The following is a 12737-nucleotide window of genomic DNA, read 5'->3' as shown; positions in this document are numbered from 1 at the left end:
ATTCTCCAGGTCATTATGAGTTCATAGACACCAAACATGTCTAGGATTTTTTTATTTAAGTGGGGAAAAAAAATCCAAAGTTTGTTAAAAAAAAAGTGCGCCATTTTCGATACCCGTAGCGTCTCCATTTTTCGAGATCTGGGCTTGGGTGAGGGTTTATTTTTTGCACGCCGAGCTAATGTTTTTAATTATACAATTTTGATGAAGATATGATATTTTGATCTCCTGTTTCTGGATTTCAATGCAATGTTGCGGCAACAAAAAAACAATGTAATTCTGGCATATAGAATTTTTTTCTCGTTACGCCGTTTAGCAATTGGGTTAATTTTTTTTATATTAATAGATCGGGTGATTCTGAACTCAGCGATACCAAATATGTGTATGTTTGATTTTTTTTATTGTTTTATTTTGAATCGGGCGAAGGGGGGGTGATTTAAACTTTTATATTTTTTAATCTTTTTAATATTTTTCTTTAAAATGTATTTGGCATGCTTCAAAAGTCTCCATCTGAGACTAGAAGCTGCCATAACCCGATCGGTCTGCTATTTACAGGCGATGATCAGATCACCTGTATGTAGAATACCTCACTTGCTATAAGCGCCGACCACCTGGCGGCGCTCACAGCAATCTGGCAGTGACAACCATAGAGGTCTCCAGGAGACCTCTGGTTGTCATGCAAACCCATCTGTGACCTGCAATCACGTGACGGGGGTCACCGATGGGCGGATTTCCGACACGATTGCCGGAAGCTCATATTAAATGCCGCTGTCAGCATTTGACAGTAGTATTTAATGGGTTAATAGCCGAGGGTGGATCGAGATTCCATCCGCGGCTATCCTGGGCACATGTCAGCAGTTCAAAACAGCTGATATGTGCCGGGAAAGATGTGGGGCTCACCACCATAGCCTACATCAAAGGGGGAGACATGACTTGTCCAGTAACAGTACGGTGCATGTCATGAAAGGGTTAACTACTACTAGGTATTTCTAAAAATACTATTTAAAAATTATATATGATACTATAACTCTCTTATATATCAAAGGCTACTTCTAGATGGGAATGCCAACTTAGGCAATTTGTATTTTTGAATATTAATTTTATTATTGAACAACTACAGAGCTGTCGGTGAATCTAAAAGGTTAAAAACCTGAAACATGAATACTTAAGAAAGTAAAAGTGAGGTTTTATCTTTCTTAGGAGAATATCTATGTGTGAAAAATTATTGGGCAATTATTAGGGCAGAACTATTAAGCAACTAAGTTAAAATCGTAATTTTTTCCATCTGTTTTATTGTTCAATTTCATCTGTTACAGTGAGAATAATAACCAAACTCACAATGTACAAAAATATTTTTTTACATTTAAAAAAATAATACCAGTGACCAATATAGCCACCTTTCTTTTCAATACCAGTCATAAGCCTTCCATCCATGGAGTCTGTCAGTTTCTTAAGCTATTGACAACCAATATTTTGGGAAGCACCAACAACAGCTTCCCAGACACTGATCAGAGAAGTGACTGTTTTCATTTACTGTAAATTTAACATTTAAGAAGGGCCCACAAGTTCTCAAATAGAGTTCAGGTCAAGTGAATAAGGCTGCTTTCGCACATCAGTTTTTTGCTGTCAGTCACAATCTGTCAAATTTTGCAAAAAACGGATCTGGCAAAAGTTGCCGCCGGATCTGTTTTTTTCTCATAGACTTGTATTAGCGATGGCTTACCACGGATGGTCTCACATTTCATCCGTTTTTTGCCAGATCCGTAGAACATTGGCTTTCCAGCGACTGGAAAAAATGGACATAGTAACTTTTTTGTGTCAGTCGAAAAAACAGACGGCGACGTACCCGTCGCCATCCGTCGTTTGCTACAATAGAACCCTATGGCGCCAGAACCCTCAAGTGACGGAATCCAGCGACGGATTCCATTTTTTTAATTGAGCATGCTCCAATTTTTTTGGGGTCCAATTAGCTTGATCAGCTTGTCAGATCCGTCGAAAAAACAGATCCGTTGCATCAGTTTTTAAAAATCTGAGACAGATCATTTTTTTCAACATTCATTTCAACAGATTGTGCCTGACGGCAAAAACCTGATGTGTGAAAGCAGCCTAAGGGGCCATAAAATTATTCTTTCATCTTTAAAGCCTATATTCATAGCCAAACAGTGGAGACTTCGATGCTGTGATGGAGCATTGTCCTGTGTAAAAATCAGGGTTTTCTTGAAAGATGCACACTCTTTCCTGTACCACTGCTTGAAGAAAGTGTCTTCCAAAATCTAGCAGTAGGTTTGGGAGATGATTTTGAGTCCATCTTCAACCCAAAAAGTTCCAACTAGTTCATCATTAATAATACCAGACCATAGCAGTGTCCACCTCCAAATTGCTAGTGTCTGAGTCTAAAGGTACCTTCACACTGAACAACTTAACAACGATAACGATAGCGATCCGTGACGTTGCAGCGTCCTGGATAGCGATATGGTTGTGTTTGGCACACAGCAGCGATCAGGATCCTGCTGTGACATCGTTGGTCGGAGCTAGAAGGCCAGCACCTCATTTCGTCGCTGGCTCATCCGCTGACATCGCTGAATCAGTGTGTGTGACGCGGATTCAGCGATGTCTTCACTGGTAACCAGGGTAAACATCGGGTTACTAAGCGCAGGGCCGCACTTAGTAACCCGATATTTACCCTGGTTACCATTGTAAATGTAAAAAAACCCAAACACTACATACTTACATTCCGGTGTCTGTCGCGTCCCCCGGCGTCCGCTTCCCTGCACTGTGTCAGCGCCGGCCGGCTGTAAAGCAGAGCACAGCGGTGACGTCACCGCTCTGCTTTAGGGCCGGCGCTTACAGAGTGCAGGGAAGCGGACGCCGGGGGACCTGACAGACACCGGAATGTAAGTATGCAGTGTTTTTTTTTTTTTTTACATTTACACTGGTAACCAGGGTAAACATCGGGCATCGTTGTCTATATCGCTGCAGCGTCGCTTAATGTGACGGTACCTTTAGTGGAGGTCTGTGCCTGGAATTGATTCAGCCATGGGCCCATTTATTTGGTCCAGCAAGAGTAACTCTCATCTCATCAGTTCATATAATCTTTGATAAATCTGTCTTCAGATATTTCTTAGCCCAGTTTCACCTTCTGTGTTATGTTCAGTGGTGGAGTTTCAGCCTTCCCTACCTCGGCCATGTCTCTAAGTACTGAGCACTGAACACCTTGTACTTCTGGGCACTCCAAGGAGGTTGCAGTTCTGGAATATGACCACACTGGAGATTAAAGGCTTCCTGGTCGCTTCACGTTTGATTCCTCTCAAATCTTTTGCAGGTAAACTGCATCATTTCTTTCAATACATTTCTGGCAATCCTGTTGATTATTTGCTAAAAATCTTTTCACGATTTTGTGATCCAGGCCCAATATCTTAGCAATTTCAAGAGGGCTGTAACCCCCTGTAAAACTTTTTAGTCAGTTAAATTTTTTTTACCAATTTTGCCAGAGGAAAACAAGCTAGCTAAAAATTCTGCACAACTTAACCCCTTAATCCCATATGATGTACTATCCCGTCGAGGTGACCTGGGACTTAATTCCCAGTGATGGGATAGTACGTCATATGCAAGGGAGGGGGCTCCATGCGTGCTTCACTGAGACCCTCGGGGCAACGCAATGTGATCACGTTGCTCCGAGGGTCCCCTACCTTCTTCTCCCTGCAGGCTCCGGATCCAAAATGACCGCGGGGCTGCATCCAGGTCCTGCAGGGAGGTGGCTTACCAGCGCCTGCTCAGAGCAAGCGCTGGTAAGCCTGCAGCCCTGCATGTCAGATCGCTGATCTGACACAGTGCTATGCAAAGTGTCAGATCAGTGATCTGACACTATAACATAATGCCCCCCCCCCCCCCCCCCCCGGGGCAATAATGTTGTAAAGTAAAAAAAATATTCACATGTGTAAAAAAAAAAAAAAAAAATTCCTAAATAAAGAAAAAAAATATATTGTTCCCATAACTACATTTCTTTATCTAAATAATAAAAAAACAATAAAAGTACACATATTTAGTATCGCCGTGTCCATAACGACCCCACCTATAAAACTGTCCCACTAGTTAACCCCTTCAGTGAACGTGGTAAAAAAAAAACGAGGCAAAAAACGAGGCAAAAAAACGACGCTTTATTATCATAACGCCGAACAAAAAGTGGAATAACATGCGATCAAAAAGACGGATATAAATAATCATAGTACCCCTGAAAACGTCATCTTGTCCCGCAAAAAAACAGCCACCACACAGCATCATGAGCAAAAAAATAAAAAAGTTATAGTCCTCAGAATAAAGGGATGCAAAAATAATTATTTTTTCTATAAAATAGTTTTTATCGTATAAAAGCGCCAAAACATAAAAAAATTATATAAATGAGGTATCGCTGTAATTGTACTGACCCGAACAATAAAACTGCTTTATCAATTTTACCAAACGTGGAATGGTATAAACGCCCCCCCAAAAAGAATTTCATGAATAGCTGTTTTTCGGTCATTCTGCCTCACAAAAATCGGAATAAAAAGCGATCAAAAAATGTCATGTACCCAAAATTGTTACCAATAAAAACGTCAACTCATCCCACAAAAAACAAGACCTCATATGACTCTGTGGACCAAAATATGGAAAAATTATAGCTCTCAAAATGTGGAGACGCAAAAACTATTTTTTGCAATAAAAAGTGTCTTTTAGTCTGTGACGGCTGTCAATCATAAAAATCTGCTTAAAAAATGCTAAAAAGTAAATTAAACCCCCCTTCATCACCCCCTTAGTTAGGGAAAAGTAATAAAATTAAAAAAATGTATTTATTTCCATTTTCTCATTAGGGATAGGGATAGGGTTAGGGCTAGGGCTAGGGTTAGGGCTAGGGCTAGGGTTGGGGCTAGGGTTAGGGTTGGGGCTAGGGTTAAGGTTTCAGTTAGAATTGGGGGTTTCCACTGTGTAGGCACATCAGGGGCTCTCCAAACGTGACATGGCGTCCGAACTCAATTCCAGCAAATTCTGCGTTGAAAAAGTAAAACAGTGCTCCTTCCCTTCCGAGCTCTGCCATGCGCCCAAACGGTGGTTCCCCCCACACATGGGGTATCAGCGTACTCAGGACAAATTGGACAACAACTTTTGGGGTCCAATTTCTCCTGTTACCCTTGGGAAAATACAAAACTGAGGGCTAAAAAATAATTTTTGTGGGATAAAAAATAGTTTTTATTTTCTCGGCTCTGCGTTATAAACTGTAGTGAAACACTTGGGGGTTTAAAGCTCTCACAACACATCTAGATAAGTTCCTCAGGGGGTCTACTTTCCAAAATGGTGTCACTTTTGGGGAGTTTCAATGTTTAGGCACATCAGTAGCTCTCCAAACGCAACATGGCGTCCCATCTCAATTCCTGTCAATTTTGCATTGAAAAGTCAAACGGCGCTCCTTCCCTTCCGAGCTCTGCCATGCGCCCAAACAGTGATTTACTCCCACATATGGGGTATCAGCATACTCAGGACAAATTGCACAACAACAACTTTTGGGGTCCAATTTCTTCTCATACCCTTGGGAAAATAAAAAATTGGGGGCAAAAAGATCATTTTTGTGAAAAAATATGATTTTTTTTTTTACGGCTCTGCATTATAAACTTCTGTGAAGCACTTGGTGGGTCAAAGTGCTCACCACACATCTAGATAAGTTCCTTAGGGGGTACTAAGGACAAATTGTCCAGCAACTTTTGGAGTACATTTTCTCCTGTTACCCTTGGTAAAATAAATCAAATTGGAGCTGAAGTAAATTTTGTGTGAAAAAAGTTAAATGTTCATTTTTATTTAAACATTCCAAAAATTCCTGTGAAACACCTGAAGGGTTAATAAACTTCTTGAATGTTGTTTTGAGCACCTTGAGGGGTGCAGGTTTTAGAATGGTGTCACACTTGGTTATTTTCAATCATATAGACCCCTCAAAATGACTTCAAATGAGATGTGGTCCCTAAAAAAAAATGGTGTTGTAAAAATGAGAAATTGCTGGTCAACTTTTAACCCTTAAGTCCCTAACAAAAAAAAAATTTGGTTCCAAAATTGTGCTGATGTAAAGTAGACATGTGGGAAATGTTACTTATTAAGTATTTTGTGTGACATATCTCTGTGATTTAAGGGCATAAAAATTCAAAGTTGGAAAATTGCGAAATTTTCTAAATTTTCACCAAATTTTCTTTTTTTTCACAAATAAACGCAAGTCTTATCAAAGAAATTTTACCACTATCATGAAGTACAATATGTCACGAGAAAACATTGTCAGAATTATCAGGATCCGTTGAAGCGTTCCAGAGTTATAACCTCATAAAGGGACAGTGGTCAGAATTGTAAAAATTGGCCTGGTCATTAACGTGCAAACCACCCTTGGGGGTAAAGGGGTTAATAAAGGGTGTTGTATCCTTAGGCTTCACCCTCTCTCATTACACAAATCAGTGGATGTGCTTCATCTAAGAAGTATTCAAGGTTATACAACTTGGAGTGGGAAAATCTGCATAAAAATGATGATATGGTCAAAATACTCACTTGCCTAATACATGTGCACTATTGCCCTGATTTATCATTTTTTAGTTTTTTTTAAGTCTAGCTAAAACATCTGGAATTGCTTAACTCCCCCCACAAAGCAGAAAACAAAAATTAAACATAAAAAAGTGCAAATAGAATAATGAACTGGGTGCAATAAAAATAATGGTGCAAAAAAACAGAAAACTAGACAAAAACAAGAGCAAAAGCAAAGAGGAATTGGGTCCACAGTGTAATCTGACAAGAAATGTTGTTTTTTACTCATCAACAAAAGCTGTTTCATGAACAAAGGCCTGGCTGTCTACTGCATTACTACTGTTATTATGCATTACAGTGTCTACTGCATTATTTATTGATTAGATTACTGCAGTTAAGGTAATACAAAGTAAATAATGTAAAAAAGTGTTCTTTCCCTTTGTTTTAGGCAGAAGACCATACATTAATTGTAAACTTTTACTGATGAGTACATGTATCATTTACCACATACAATCATAAATTTTCGCCCCAGTGTGCCCCCAAATTAGACATCCCACAGCGTAGGCGACACCGGCTGGCTGTGTGGATGTCACATGCAGCTGGCAGACTCACCACATTATTGCCAACTTGAAAAGTATAGGTTCTAATGGGAGGCAAGATGACTCCCAGCGAGACCAATAAAAGTGCAATACGACTCCAATATTAAAATCAAACATTAATTCAAAATATTTTAAAATATAATTTCATACAAAACAGTAACAAGCAAAAAGTCCCTTAGAGATGTTAGGGCACAGTGGTGTCAAAACCAGTAGAAGAGGGGATCATCCGAGTAAAAATATTAATAGTTAGAGACTCAAAATTGTAAGCACACTCAAAATTCATGGTCATGCTTATGTACAGTATTTCAATAAATATCAACATTACAAGAATTAATCATATCCATGATGGGGAAAATCCAGTAAAAATAGCCTCAAAATGATCTCGTTATGTATATAAACATATGTTGATATTATCAAAGTACGTAAGGTAGCTAATGTGAATATCATAAATCACCTTATAAAGATAGCATGGAAGCAATGGAGGTAAAGGTGTAAAGTGCTAGTGCTAAATATCACAGTGAAAAAACAATGGAAATTATATTGTTGGAGATGGAAATAATGGAGATAGAAGTATAAAGTGCAAGTGCAAATAACCTCTATGTTATACAATAAACATACCAATAGAAATTATACAGTGACAATATTAATAAATATTGTCTAAATATTGCCTGATTGCACACAGTGTAGTTGTTACAATAAAAAAAATCCATCTGGAAATGGCAGAATCTAAATGAGGTAGAAAGTATAATGTGCTAGAGCACAATATCTCATATATAAAACAAGTAGTAATAAATTCAGTGGGGTTATGATAAACATAAATCGGCAAAAAAAGGGAGATAAAGATATATAAGATCACCTAACTTTGTAATGGTACAGATCCACATGTGCCAGGCCCCAACGCGCGTTTCAACCTACTTCCTCATTGACACAACTTGATGAAGAAGTAGCGAAATATCATTGGAGTGGTGTGAGGGGGTTGTGGTATGTCCTAACATTATATAAATTGCTTTCAACATAGCATATCATTTTCTGTATGTATTTTGTATTATTTCCAATGCCCTTTTATTGCCTTATGGTTCTGATTTGTCATTATGACTGACATTAATGTCATTTATTATGCTGTCTATGTGGTGTCATCATTAACAACGTACCTATTTACTATTAGCCCTATTTTTATTTATATTGTACTACTTATTAGGTATTTAGTCACTGTAGTTTGATTTCTAGATAATACCTTATTCTATTTTGGGACATCATTTTTGACTATGACATCATATTGACAGTAAATGTTTTTGGACATACCCATCACCCTCTCATTTTTTATGTATTTTAAATGTCCTTGGGTTTATGTTGTTTTTAATGAGGCTGATTCTCTAATATAAATGATTATTCTATACAATGTTCTGATGTGAATACATTTTTGGGTGTTCTGTATCTTTGGTATTTTAGGGCTTATACCTGTTTTGTGTACTTTTTGGTATTTCCTTCGTTGATAGGATTTTGGCGAACTCAATTAATTGTCTATGGCAGTGACGGCGGTAGACGAGCGCTGCCCTGAAGCACCAAGTGATATACTAGGACTCTCAGTGATCAGCAGGATATTATTTATCCCGTGGATAATTTGCTACCACAGTTTCCAACCATCTATAATTTCCAGGACGGTTGGAAACAATTTTTTGCCCTGTTCATAAAACAAATTTTAGGTATGTGTGATTTTTTTGAAGCTGAAGAAACTTATACTGATTATTTTGACTGTAACGATCATCATGTTACAGCTTACAGTGAATGCAGATAATGTCTTCATAGAAGAATTATTAGCTGTAGACATGTATAATTTATATTCTATTCTGATTTATTATGGTTTTCCAATGTGTCCATAAAAATATTGTCTGTCGGTGATTTTTTAATACGCTGTCCAGCATAATAAAAAGACACAGAAAGAATATACACATCTATAAGACTGCATATACAATGAAAAAAAATTACTATTGTTTTAGTCAAACTCATTATATATAGATGTAGCATTTTTTTAAATGACAAAAATACCATAATTTAGAAAGACATCTCGAAGCAGAAGAGTGTAACCCCATACCTAACTATACAAGTTCAGTGGCTTTTGTTAGGTATTCAAAATTACACAATATTTGCCATCTCTTCTTTTATATATACAGTATATTTATCCGTTCATTAAAAGGCTTGTCCAGGACTTAGGCTACTTTCACTCAGCAGGTTTTTTTATTTCAGGCCGAATCCGGTAAATTTTGAAAAAAACGGATCTGACGTAAAAAAAAGGATCCATTTTTTTCAAAACTTGCCGGATTGTGCCTGAAACAAAAAACCTGATGTGTGAAAGTAGCCTTAAACCGATTTTTATGGGCTATAGAACTTGTCTACAGATAGTTGCTAATTATCTGCCTATTCTGCCTGACGCAGAAGGAGGAATAGAATGGCTCTGAGCTGGCAGAGATCAGCATCGGGCAGAACAGGCAGATAGTTAGCAACTGCCTGCCTGTAAGTTCTTAGCCCCATAGAAAAGAAAAGCAAAATCCTGGAAGACCATTTTAATACTAACCTAATAGCTGATCCATGCTGCCCGATCCAGGGGTAGCATGTATCAGGCACTGGCTGTACGATCTCAGCCAGGTATGCTTGATTCTAAAAATCTATAAGCAAACATAGGCAGAGACCTAACAACCCAAGGTAACGAGTATGGAGAAACCAACGAGGACCTTCCTATTCACAGCAGATTTTAACTTTTTTTCTGAAACATCTCAGCATGTCAAAGTCTTGTCAGGTAGTGATAATATGCTGACACTACTACAAAGACCAGAGAATATTTCTGGTGGTCACATGGACATAGTCAGCATGTCATCAATGCAGGACAAGCAATAGACCAGTGGCAACAACAAGAGAATCAGTTGTCACAAGTGTGTCACGTCCTCCTGTGAGATCTGGGGTTAGAAGATCGCTATGGATTTGGTTTCTTTTGGTGCTGAAGAGGTTAACGACCCTTTCTATGCTGGTCAGAAACTTGCAGCTCCATTTTCATCTGCTTCTGATCTGGTCATTACCTCTCCCTATCAAACCTGGCAAGTTCCTAGTTCCTTGGAGACGTTGTGCTGAGTTGGAGATCATTGCTGCTACTGGAGATTGTTGCGTGCTGTTTTTGGGTGTATGCTTTCCTCATTGTTGGTACATCCATCCCTATATACCTCTATATCTTTGGTGAGTGTTTCTACGCTTGTTGCTTTCTGCTATTCCTGTTTTGCCTTTGTGTCTTATTTACCTTATATTTCTGTCCCAGGCCACAGGGGGTGGGGGAGGGGACAGATCAGGGTTTAACAGGAGCATAGTAAGGTCAGAGACTTGGGCCTCTCTACCTTTAAGAGTACCCCTAGGATAGTTAGAGTTCCAGTTCCATGGACAGTTACCCAAGACCGTCACAGCGTGACATCGGTGCTGTAGCAGCAAGGAAATTATCGGATGAGTACAGTGTATTTTTTGTTTTACATATCACTGTTTTTAGTTAATTATTTTATACCCCTAAATAATTCCTTTAAAGTCATTTATGCAATTTCACTTTGTAAAAAATGCCTGTGTCATGGATATATCCAATAATGAAGCCTAGGTTCAGCTGTACACAATGGCTAAATGTAATTTCTGTGAATTTAAAAAAGAATTATAACATAAAATAAATATAAATCAATATTTAAAATAAATATAAATAACATATAATAAAACAAAGCAAATAAAGAGAAAGAAATAAAAAATACCGGTAAACCAAGAAATGGCACCAGCCTAATACTATCACTAGGAGTTTAAATGATAGTTGGATTGAGGTGCAATTCAATACAAAGTTGTCAGATGTAAAACACTTTAATGCTTATCCGGAGACTTCAAAGTCATAAATAGCTCGGTAATGTAGTGTATAATGATAGCATCCTGATGACACATCATCTTATCCAAGCATTAGTAGAAATATATTCCTGGTAGGGTGTTAACGGCAGCTGCAATCAGTCAGTTCCTAAACTATGAGTGTGCAACAAGCAGACTTCTCAAATGTAATGCAATGTAAGACTAGGCTAGAAATTGGATAGAATAGCCTCAAGATAAGCCATATGAAATTGAATGAATAATGTATATTTCCCCGTTGTTATACTGGTGTTATACAGGGGGCATGTGTTCACACCTGCTCTTCAATAAGCTGGAGAATTTCCTACAGCGCACATCTGTTCAGAGAATTCCTGAAAATCATGCACAGCAGTTTGTTTCCAAAATATGTCATTAATTGTGAATATTGTCTATGTACACTTTACAGAGTGCTGGAGCACAAAAGGTTAACAATTGTGTCCATAACCTAAATCTTTAATGTACTAATAGTCCGTATGCCGTGACATACTCTACTATCAGCCTACTTCACCAGGTGTCTTTTTTGTTTTCTTTATCCTTAATATATTCTTATTAATTAATTTATAGCCCAGCAGTCTGGCAAATAATTGTCAATACAGATGAGGACTTTAGTAAGAAAAAGAAAAGAAAAGAAAAAAAAGATGAAGAAGTACATTTCAATTAATAACTGTTTAAATATAAACTAAAGAAGGAAATGACAGAATAAAAATTTATACACAATATAAAACTTAATAAAACAAAAATTGTTGAGACACAGAAATCAGATGATCTAGAACTGGAAGGATAAATGGCGTGTGGTCCTAAAGTAAGCTGGGTCTGCAATGCTGCCAATGCAAAGGGATATGTTTGACTCACACAACATATTACTCTAATAACAGTATTACATAATGACAAATAATAAGGGAGACTTACAGTTAAGGCTCTTTAATGTGGAACTTCAGACATTGTTGCTGTTCATTCACAAAAATCTTGTGTACATTGCAGCACATTGATCATCAGCAGCACTTCCAGCTATTCCTGCCAATATCTCCAGCAAAACACCAGACAATCAGAATGGGAATTTGTTGTCCCAGTGTAACAAGGCGCACATTGGCAGCTGTATTTTGTATTCTGATGCTAAACATGTCCGAGGGAGTCACACTCACCATGTGGATATCCAGCTATTTAACAATCACAGCTTGCTATGCTTCAGTCACAAATCCTGGGTAAAATGCAATAATAATGAAGATAAAGAAAAAACAAGCAGCTCAGAGAGAGAGGAGTGTGCCACAAGTTCCCATGCAGTGGGCACAGCAGGAGGAGGACAGGGGCAGTCCTCCTCTGGTCAGCTGCACTTGTTGCTATTTCCAGAGAGCACAGTACCTACTCCCTATAGCTGGGAATATCAAGCCTCATCCAGACCAATCACACTCCCTATGGGCAGTAACTGGATCTTGTCTCTACCCTGTCAGTGAGATTCTTGCTAAAAGGCATTTTCTGTTCCAGGCAAACTGCTCACAGCTGACTAACATGTACCTAATGCATTCCCCCAGGTGTCTAATAAGACAGTGGATGGAGCAAATTCATAAACATATTGTGGTTTACTGTTATTGTTTCTCAATACGTCCTGGATTATCATAAAAACAGTATCCTGCTACTGGCAAGTATCAATTTGCAACTGTATATATATATATATATATATATATATATATATATATATATATA

General features: G+C 38.1%; 1 protein-coding gene across 3 annotated transcripts in view; it reads right to left on the bottom strand.

Moving 5' to 3' along the window:
- Positions 1-12422, bottom strand: part of LRRC3 (leucine rich repeat containing 3) — a 52979-nt gene extending 40557 nt beyond the window's left edge. Inside the window, exon 1 of one of the 3 annotated variants that reach the window (XR_013217738.1) lies at positions 11946-12422. The gene's annotated coding sequence lies outside the window, so the exon portion shown is untranslated. The remainder of the gene's footprint in view (positions 1-11945) is intronic. The other 2 variants (XM_077272149.1, XM_077272150.1) reach the window with 2 other exon arrangements.
- Between the last annotated feature and the right edge of the window lie 315 nt (positions 12423-12737).

Source organism: Ranitomeya variabilis, chromosome 7, assembly GCF_051348905.1.
Source record: "Ranitomeya variabilis isolate aRanVar5 chromosome 7, aRanVar5.hap1, whole genome shotgun sequence".
Classification (NCBI taxonomy): domain Eukaryota; kingdom Metazoa; phylum Chordata; class Amphibia; order Anura; family Dendrobatidae; genus Ranitomeya; species Ranitomeya variabilis.
Note: the sequence above shows the minus strand (reverse complement) of the source record. Positions and strands in the feature narration are given on the sequence as shown.